Source organism: Xyrauchen texanus, chromosome 7 (genome assembly GCF_025860055.1).
Source record: "Xyrauchen texanus isolate HMW12.3.18 chromosome 7, RBS_HiC_50CHRs, whole genome shotgun sequence".
Classification (NCBI taxonomy): Eukaryota; Metazoa; Chordata; class Actinopteri; order Cypriniformes; family Catostomidae; genus Xyrauchen; species Xyrauchen texanus.
The window spans coordinates 37,338,656-37,347,483 of NC_068282.1; the positions used below are offsets into that span (position 1 = coordinate 37,338,656).

The 8,828-nt window shown below is 38.9% G+C and overlaps 1 long non-coding RNA gene across 1 annotated transcript; it reads right to left on the reverse strand.

Moving 5' to 3' along the window:
- Positions 1-3,296: 3,296 nt before the first annotated feature.
- Positions 3,297-7,609, reverse strand: LOC127646377 (uncharacterized). Its single transcript, XR_007970928.1, has 3 exons — positions 7,561-7,609; positions 5,401-5,610; positions 3,297-3,559 (listed from the first exon to the last, which is right to left on the reverse strand). It is a non-coding gene; the product is annotated as an uncharacterized LOC127646377 (long non-coding RNA).
- Positions 7,610-8,828: the final 1,219 nt, after the last annotated feature.

The window sequence follows — 8,828 nt, forward strand, 5'->3', positions numbered from 1 at the left end:
TTGTGTATTTGACTCCGATTTCTGTTCGCGTGAGATCTTCTCGTGTATTCGCGTCACGTGATTACCTGCCACGTAAACAGGAAGAGACTGTGACTTTCTATATAAGGAACCGGTATGCTGGTCTTCGTGAGGTCTCCATTCACAAAACTTTTCATTCATTCATTGGATTATTATTGCTGACTGACCTGGAAGCGTGGGGTCGCCGTTCCTCGAGGAGTAATTTCGCTTGGCTCGCAGCCTGGATTACTTTTATCAGAGGACATAAACCAGTCATCTTCTTCTCTTGATCTTGCTCACGGACTACACAAATTCCCGGTGAGACTGATCTGAACGCTGTCATTAACTCTGTGCACGCTGGATTCCACTGTTACACTCACATACACCTTGCCTTGTATTATTGTAAATGTTATTTTGGTTTGTAAATACACTTGGGTTGATTGTTTATTCATCAGTGTTGTGTAATACTTTTTTATACTCTGTAGCCTATAAAAACGGGACATTTGTTCCCATTATTTTGTTATACTCAACTTTATTATATTGTGGAGTGTTACAAACGTTACTTAGAAAAAATGAATACGATACAAAATGGCTGAAAGGGGCGTGTTTATGTAAATGTCCAATTTTTAACAATATATACGTGGCAATAAATCAAATGTAATTTTGACTGATGGTTTTTCAAACCTAACATGCTTCAAGATGACATCACTCTGAAGTACTGCGCAAAGAATGGACAAAATTAGGGGGCGCTACAGGCCACGCCAAAATTCCCATTTTCTGGTCAAAAATGTTCTAATTTGGTACACTGATACTACAGGCCAACAGGAATCCACAAACAAAGAATGACCGACATTCAACCCTAGGGGGCGCTACAGGCCAAGCCGAAATTCCCGTTTTTCTGGTCAAAAATTTTCTAATTTGGTACAATGATACTACAGACCAACAGGAAAAAATAATGATACTTCACAGTTCTCAAAAGATTAAACTGAACTGTGCCTTGAATATCGTATCATGCGATAAAACCCTCTTAAAGAGACAGTAACAATTTATCCTTCACCCTGAGCATTGACATCCCAAGTAAATGAAAAGTACAAATGGTATTATTTTAAGTTTTTTTTATTTCTCTCTTAAGTTGTAAAATGCCACGTTTTTGAATGGCATGTAAAATGTGAAAACAATCACTCAATCTCCATTTTTTTCACTGGATCTGTTGCTATTTTAATGATTTAAAAAACAAAGCACTGACCCTTTAATGTGTGAGCTTGTACATTTTGAAATAGTTATAAACAGTCACAGCTATGCAGTGTTATTATGTGCCTAGATAGTCTTTCAAATAGAATTGCTTGTGATATGCTTATGTAAATCACACAAAAAAAACTGAAAAAGAAATCTTAAGAGAGAAGAGCACTTGTGAAAGTGAAAGTAGAGATTTTTCATAGTGATTTTTCATTCAAAGTGATAAAATTTCCACGCCATTTGTCCAAATCTTCTGAAACTTGGTCTACATGCCTCATTTCTCATGGGGAACAAAAAAGCCTCAAGGACCCATAACTTCCACCATGATGGATTTTCCCGTACGTTGAAAATTTGCGGAAACCTAAAAACTCTTATTCTCCTGAACCGTAGCTCCAATTTACTTGAAATTTTGTACACATGTGTAGAATTGACATTCTAGAAAATGTTACTTAGGAAAAATGAATACGATACAAAATGGCTAAAAGGGGTGTGTTTATGTAAATGTCCACATTTTAACAATATATATATGTGTCAATAAATCAAATGTAATTTTGACTGATGGTTTTTCAAACTTAACATGCTTCAAGATGACATCACTCTGAAGTACTGCGCAAAGAATGGCCAACATTCACCTTTAGGGGGCGCTACAGGCCACGCAGAAATTCCCATTTTCTGGTCAAAAATTTTCTAATTTGGTACATTGATGCTACAGGCCAACAGGAACCAACAAACCAAGAATGGCCAACATTCACCACTAGGGGGCGCTACAGGCCACGCCGAAATTCCCATTTTCTGTTCAAAAAAGTTATAATTTGGTACATTGATACTACATGCCAACAGGAACCCACAAACCAAGAATGGCCAACATTCACCCCTGGGGGGGGGCGCTACAGGTAATTCCCAAAAGTCCCATTTTCTGGTCAAATATTTTCAAATTTTGTACATTGATACTACAGGCCAACAGGAACCCACAAACAAAGAATGACCCACATTTGCCCATAGGTGGCGCTACAGGCCACATCCCAAAAAAATATTTTCAAAGTGATACCATTTCCACGCCATTTAACCAATTCTTCTGAAACTTGGTGTACATGCCTCATTTCTCATTGGGAACAAAAAAGCCTCAAGGATCCATAAGGTTTGGTATTATGGATTTTCCTGTACACTGAAAATGTTTCGTTTAGGATTCAGACAGAAATACGTGTTTTTTGGATTCATCCATTGAGAGGGTTTAACCCCAACCCTCTACTGATCAATTTTAAATGATTTGCAATTTTGAGGAGGAATCCGCATTGCTGCTTGCAGCTATATTTATTATTATTATTATTATTATTAGATTCCTCCGTAGGAGGGAATCTATTGTAATTGATGGTTTTATTATTATTATTATTATTATTAGATTCCTCCGTAAGGAGGGAATCTATTGTATTTTACGGTTTTATTATTATTAGATTCCTCCGTAAGGAGGGAATCTATTGTATTTGACGGTTTTATTAGATTCCTCCGTAAGGAGGGAATCTATTGTATTTGTCGGTTTTATTAGATTCCTCCGTAGGAGGGAATCTATTGTAATTGATGGTTTTATTATTAGATTCCTCCGTAAGGAGGGAATCTATTGTATTTGATGGTTTTATTATTATTAGATTCCTCCGTAAGGAGGGAATCTATTGTATTTGATGGTTTTATTAGATTCCTCCGTAGGAGGGAATCTATTGTAATTGATGGTTTTATTATTATTATTATTATTATTATTATTAGATTCCTCCGTAGGAGGGAATCTATTGTAATTGATGGTTTTATTATTATTAGATTCCTCCGTAGGAGGGAATCTATTGTAATTGATGGTTTTATTATTATTATTATTAGATTCCTCCGTAGGAGGGAATCTATTGTAATTGATGGTTTTATTATTATTATTATTATTATTATTATTAGATTCCTCCGTAGGAGGGAATCTATTGTAATTGATGGTTTTATTATTATTATTATTATTATTATTATTATTATTATTATTATTATTCTTCTTCTTCTCCTTGAGCCCCAATAGCTCAAAAAGTCACTGGTCAAAAATTTTCTAAATTGGCACATTGATACTCCATGCCAACGGGTACCCCCAAACCAAGAATGGCCCACATTCGCCCATAGGTGGCGCTACAGGCCACGCCCAAAAAAACAAAATTCAAAGTGATACAATTTCCACGCCATTTGTCCAAATCTTCTGAAATTTGGTGTACATGCCTCATTCCTCATGGGGAACAAAAAAGCCTCAAGAACCCATAACTTCCGCCATGATGGATTTTCCCGTACGTTGAAAATTTGCGAAAACCTACAAAACTCTTCTTCTCCTGAACCGTAGTCTCAATTGACTTGAAATTTGGTACACATGTGTAGAAAGGACATCCTTGAAAACGTTACTTAGGAAAAATGAATACCATACAAAATGGCTGAAAGGGGCGTGTTTATGTAAATGTCCAAATTTTAACAATATATACGTGTCAATAAATCAAATGTAATTTTGACTGATGGTTTTTCAAACCTAACATGCTTAAAGATGACATCACTCTGAAGTACTGTGCAAAGAATGGCCATGCCAAAATTCCCATTTTCTGGTCAAAAATGTTCTAATTTGGTAAATTAATAGTACAGGCCAACAGGAATCCACAAACCAAGAATGACCGACATACGCCACTAGGGGGCACTACAGGACAAGCCAAAATTCCCATTTTCTGGTCAAAAATGTTCTAATTCGGTACAAGAATAGTACAGGCCAACAGGAATCCACAAACCAAGAATGACCGACATTCGCCAATAGGGGGCACTACAGGACAAGCCAAAATTCCTATTTTCTGGTCAAAAATTTTCTAATTTGGTACTTTGATACTACAGGCCAACAGGAACCCACAAACAAAGAATGGCCAACATTCAGCCCCTAGGGAGCACTACAGGCCATGCCGAAATTCCCATTTTCTGGTCAAAAATGTTCTAATTTGGTACATTAATAGTACAGGCCAACAGGAATCCACAAACCAAGAATGACCGACATTCACCACTAGGTGGCGCTAGAGGCCAAGCCGAAATTCCCATTTTCTGGTCAAAAAGTTATAATTTGGTACATTGATACTACAGGCCAACAGGAACCCACAAACCAAGTATGGCCCACATTCAGCCATTAGGGGGCGCTACAGGCCACTCCCAAAATTTCGTTTTCTGGTCAAAAATTTTCTAATATGGTACATTGATACTACTGGCCAACAGGAACCCACAAACAAAGAATGGCCAACATTCAGCCCCTAGGGGGCACTAGAGGCCACTTGAAATTCCCATTTTATGGTCAAAAATGTTCTAATTTGGTACATTGATACTACAGGTCAACAGGAACCCTCAAACCAAGAATGGCCAACATTCACCCCTAGGGGCGCTACAGGTAATTCCCAAATGTCCCATTTTCTGGTCAAATATTTTCTAATTATGTACATTGATACTACAGGCCAACAGGAACCCACAAACCAAGAATGACCCACATTTGCCCATAGGAGGCGCTACAGGCCACGCCCCCAAAAAATATTTTCAAAGTGATACCATTTCCACGCCATTTAACCAATTCTTTTGAATCTTGGTGTACATGCCTCATTTCTCATTGGGAACAAAACGCCTCAAGGATCCATAAGGTATGATGGATTTTCCTGTAGACTGAAAATGTTTCGTTTAGGATTCAGACAGAAATACATGTTTTTTGGATTCATCCATTGAGAGGGTTTAACCCCAACCCTCTACTGATCAATTTGAAATGATTTGCCATTTTGAGGAGGAATCCGCATTGCTGCTTGCAGCTATATTTATTATTATTATTATTATTATTATTATTATTATTCTCCTTGAGCCCCAATAGCTCAAAAAGTCACTGGTCAAAAATGTTCTAAATTGGCACATTGATACTCCATGCCAACGGGTACCCCCAAACCAAGAATGGCCCACATTCGCCCATAGGTGGCGCTACAGGCCACGCCCAAAAAAACAAAATTCAAAGTGATACAATTTCCACGCCATTTGTCCAAATCTTCTGAAATTTGGTGTACATGCCTCATTCCTCATGGGGAACAAAAAGCCTCAAGAACCCATAACTTCCGCCATGATGGATTTTCCCGTACGTTGAAAATTTGCGAAAACCTACAAAACTCTTCTTCTCCTGAACCGTAGCTCCAATTGACTTGAAATTTGGTACACATGTGTAGAATGGACATCCTTGAAAACGTTACTTAGGAAAAATGAATACGATACAAAATGGCTGAAAGGGGCGTGTTTATGTAAATGTCCAAATTTTAACAATATATACGTGTCAATAAATCAAATGTAATTTTGACTGATGGTTTTTCAAACCTAACATGCTTAAAGATGACATCACTCTGAAGTACTGTGCAAAGAATGGCCATGCCAAAATTCCCATTTTCTGGTCAAAAATGTTCTAATTTGGTAAATTAATAGTACAGGCCAACAGGAATCCACAAACCAAGAATGACCGACATACGCCACTAGGGGCACTACAGGACAAGCCAAAATTCCCATTTTCTGGTCAAAAATGTTCTAATTCGGTACAAGAATAGTAAAGGCCAACAGGAATCCACAAACCAAGAATGACCGACATTCGCCACTAGGGGGCACTACAGGACAAGCCAAAATTCCCATTTTCTGGTCAAAAATTTTCTAATTTGGTACTTTGATACTACAGGCCAACAGGAACCTACATACCAAGTGTGGCCCACATTCGCCCTTAGGGGGCGCTACAGGCTACTCCAAAATTACGTTTTCTGGTCAAAAACGTTCTAATTTGGTACATTGATACTGCAGGTCAACAGGAACCCTCAAACCAAGAATGGCCAACATTCGCCCCTAGGGGGCACTACAGGCCATGCCGAAATTCCCATTTTCTGGTCAAAAATGTTCTAATTTGGTACATTAATAATACAGGCCAAAAGGAATCCACAAACCAAGAATGACCGACATTCACCACTAGGTGGCGCTAGAGGCCAAGCCGAAATTCCCATTTTCTGGTCAAAAAAGTTATAATTTGGTACATTGATACTACAGGCCAACAGGACTCCACAAACCAAGTATGGCCCACATTCGCCATTAGGGGGCGCTACAGGCCACTCCCAAAATTTCGTTTTCTGGTCAAAAATTTTCTAATATGGTACATTGGTACTACTGGCCAACAGGAACCCACAAACAAAGAATGGCCAACATTCGCCCCTAGGGGGCACTAGAGGCCACGCCGAAATTCCCATTTTATGGTCAAAAATGTTCTAATTTGGTACATTGATACTACAGGCCAACAGGAACCCTCAAACCAAGAATGGCCAACATTCACCCCTAGGGGGCGCTACAGGTAATTCCCAAAAGTCCCATTTTCTGGTCAAATATTTTCTAATTATGTACATTGATACTACAGGCCAACAGGAACCCACAAACCAAGAATGACCCACATTTGCCCATAGGAGGTGCTACAGGCCACGCCCCAAAAAATATTTTCAAAGTGATACCATTTCCACGCCATTTAACCAATTCTTTTGAATCTTGGTGTACATGCCTCATTTCTCATTGGGAACAAAAACGCCTCAAGGATCCATAAGGTATGATGGATTTTCCTGTAGACTGAAAATGTTTCGTTTAGGATTCAGACAGAAATACATGTTTTTTGGATTCATCCATTGAGAGGGTTTAACCCCAACCCTCTACTGATCAATTTGAAATGATTTGCCATTTTGAGGAGGAATCCGCATTGCTGCTTGCAGCTATATTTATTATTATTATTATTATTATTATTCTCCTTGAGCCCCAATAGCTCAAAAAGTCACTGGTCAAAAATTTTCTAAATTGGCACATTGATACTCCATGCCAACGGGTACCCCCAAACCAAGAATGGCCCACATTCACCCATAGGTGGCGCTACAGGCCACGCCCAAAAAACAAAATTCAAAGTGATACAATTTCCACGCCATTTGTCCAAATCTTCTGAAATTTGGTGTACATGCCTCATTCCTCATGGGGAACAAAAAAGCCTCAAGAACCCATAACTTCCGCCATGATGGATTTTCCCGTACGTTGAAAATTTGCGAAAACCTACAAAACTCTTCTTCTCCTGAACCGTAGCTCCAATTGACTTGAAATTTGGTACACATGTGTAGAATGGACATCCTTGAAAACATTACTTAGGAAAAATGAATACGATACAAAATGGCTGAAAGGGGCGTGTTTATGTAAATGTCCAAATTTTAACAATATATACGTGTCAATAAATCAAATGTAATTTTGACTGATGGTTTTTCAAACCTAACATGCTTCAAGATGACATCACTCTGAAATACTGCGCAAAGAATGGCCAACATTCACCCCTAGGGGGCGCTACAGGCCATGCCGAAATTCCCATTTTCTGGTCTAAAATGTTCTAATTTGGTACAATGGTACTACAGGCCAACAGGAACCCACAAACCAAGAATGGCCGACATTCGCCACTAGGGGGCTTAAAGGCCACGCCAAAATTCCCGTTTTCTGGTCAAAAATGTTCTAATTTGGTACATTGATACTACAGGCCAACAGGAACCCACAAACCAAGAATGGCCAACATTCACCCCTAGGGGCGCTACAGGCCATGCCGAAATTCCCATTTTCTGGTCTAAAATGTTCTAATTTGGTACAATGGTACTACAGGCCAACAGCAACCCACAAACCAAGAATGGCCAACATTCGCCATTAGGGGCGCTACAGGTAATTCCCAAATGTCCCATTTTCTGGTCAAACATTTTCTAATTTGGTACATTGATTCTACAGGCCAAAAGGAACCCACAAACCAAGAATGGCACACATTCAGCCCCTAGGGGCGCTACAGGCCACTCCAAAATTCCCATTTTCTGGTCAAATATTTTCTAATTTTGTACATTGATACTACAGGCCAACAGGAACCCACAAACCAAGAATGGCCCACATTCGACCATAGGTGGTGCTACAGGCCACGCCCCAAAAAATATTTTCAAAGTGATACCATTTCCACGCTATTTGTCTAATTCTTCTGAAACTTGGTGTACATGCCTCATTTCTCATTGGGAACAAAAAAGCCTCAAGGATCCATAAGGTCCGGTATGGATTTTCCTGTACATTGAAAATGTTTCGTTTAGGATTCAGACAAAGACATGTTTTTTTGAATTCCTTAATTGGGAGGGTTTATCCCCAACCATCTACTGATCAATTTTAAATGATTTGCCATTTTGAGGAGGAATCCGCATTGCTGCTTGCAGCTATATTTATTATTATTATTATTATTATTAGATTCCTCCGTAGGAGGGAATCTATTGTAATTGATGGTTTTATTATTATTATTATTATTATTATTATTCTCCTTGAGCCCCAATAGCTCAAAAAGTCACTGGTCAAAAATTTTCTAAATTGGCACATTGATACTCCATGCCAACGGGTACCCCCAAACCAAGAATGGCCCACATTCAGCCCATAGGTGGCGCTACAGGCCACGCCCAAAAAACAAAATTCAAAGGATACATTTCCACGCCATTTGTCCAAATCTTCTGAAATTTGGTGTACATGCC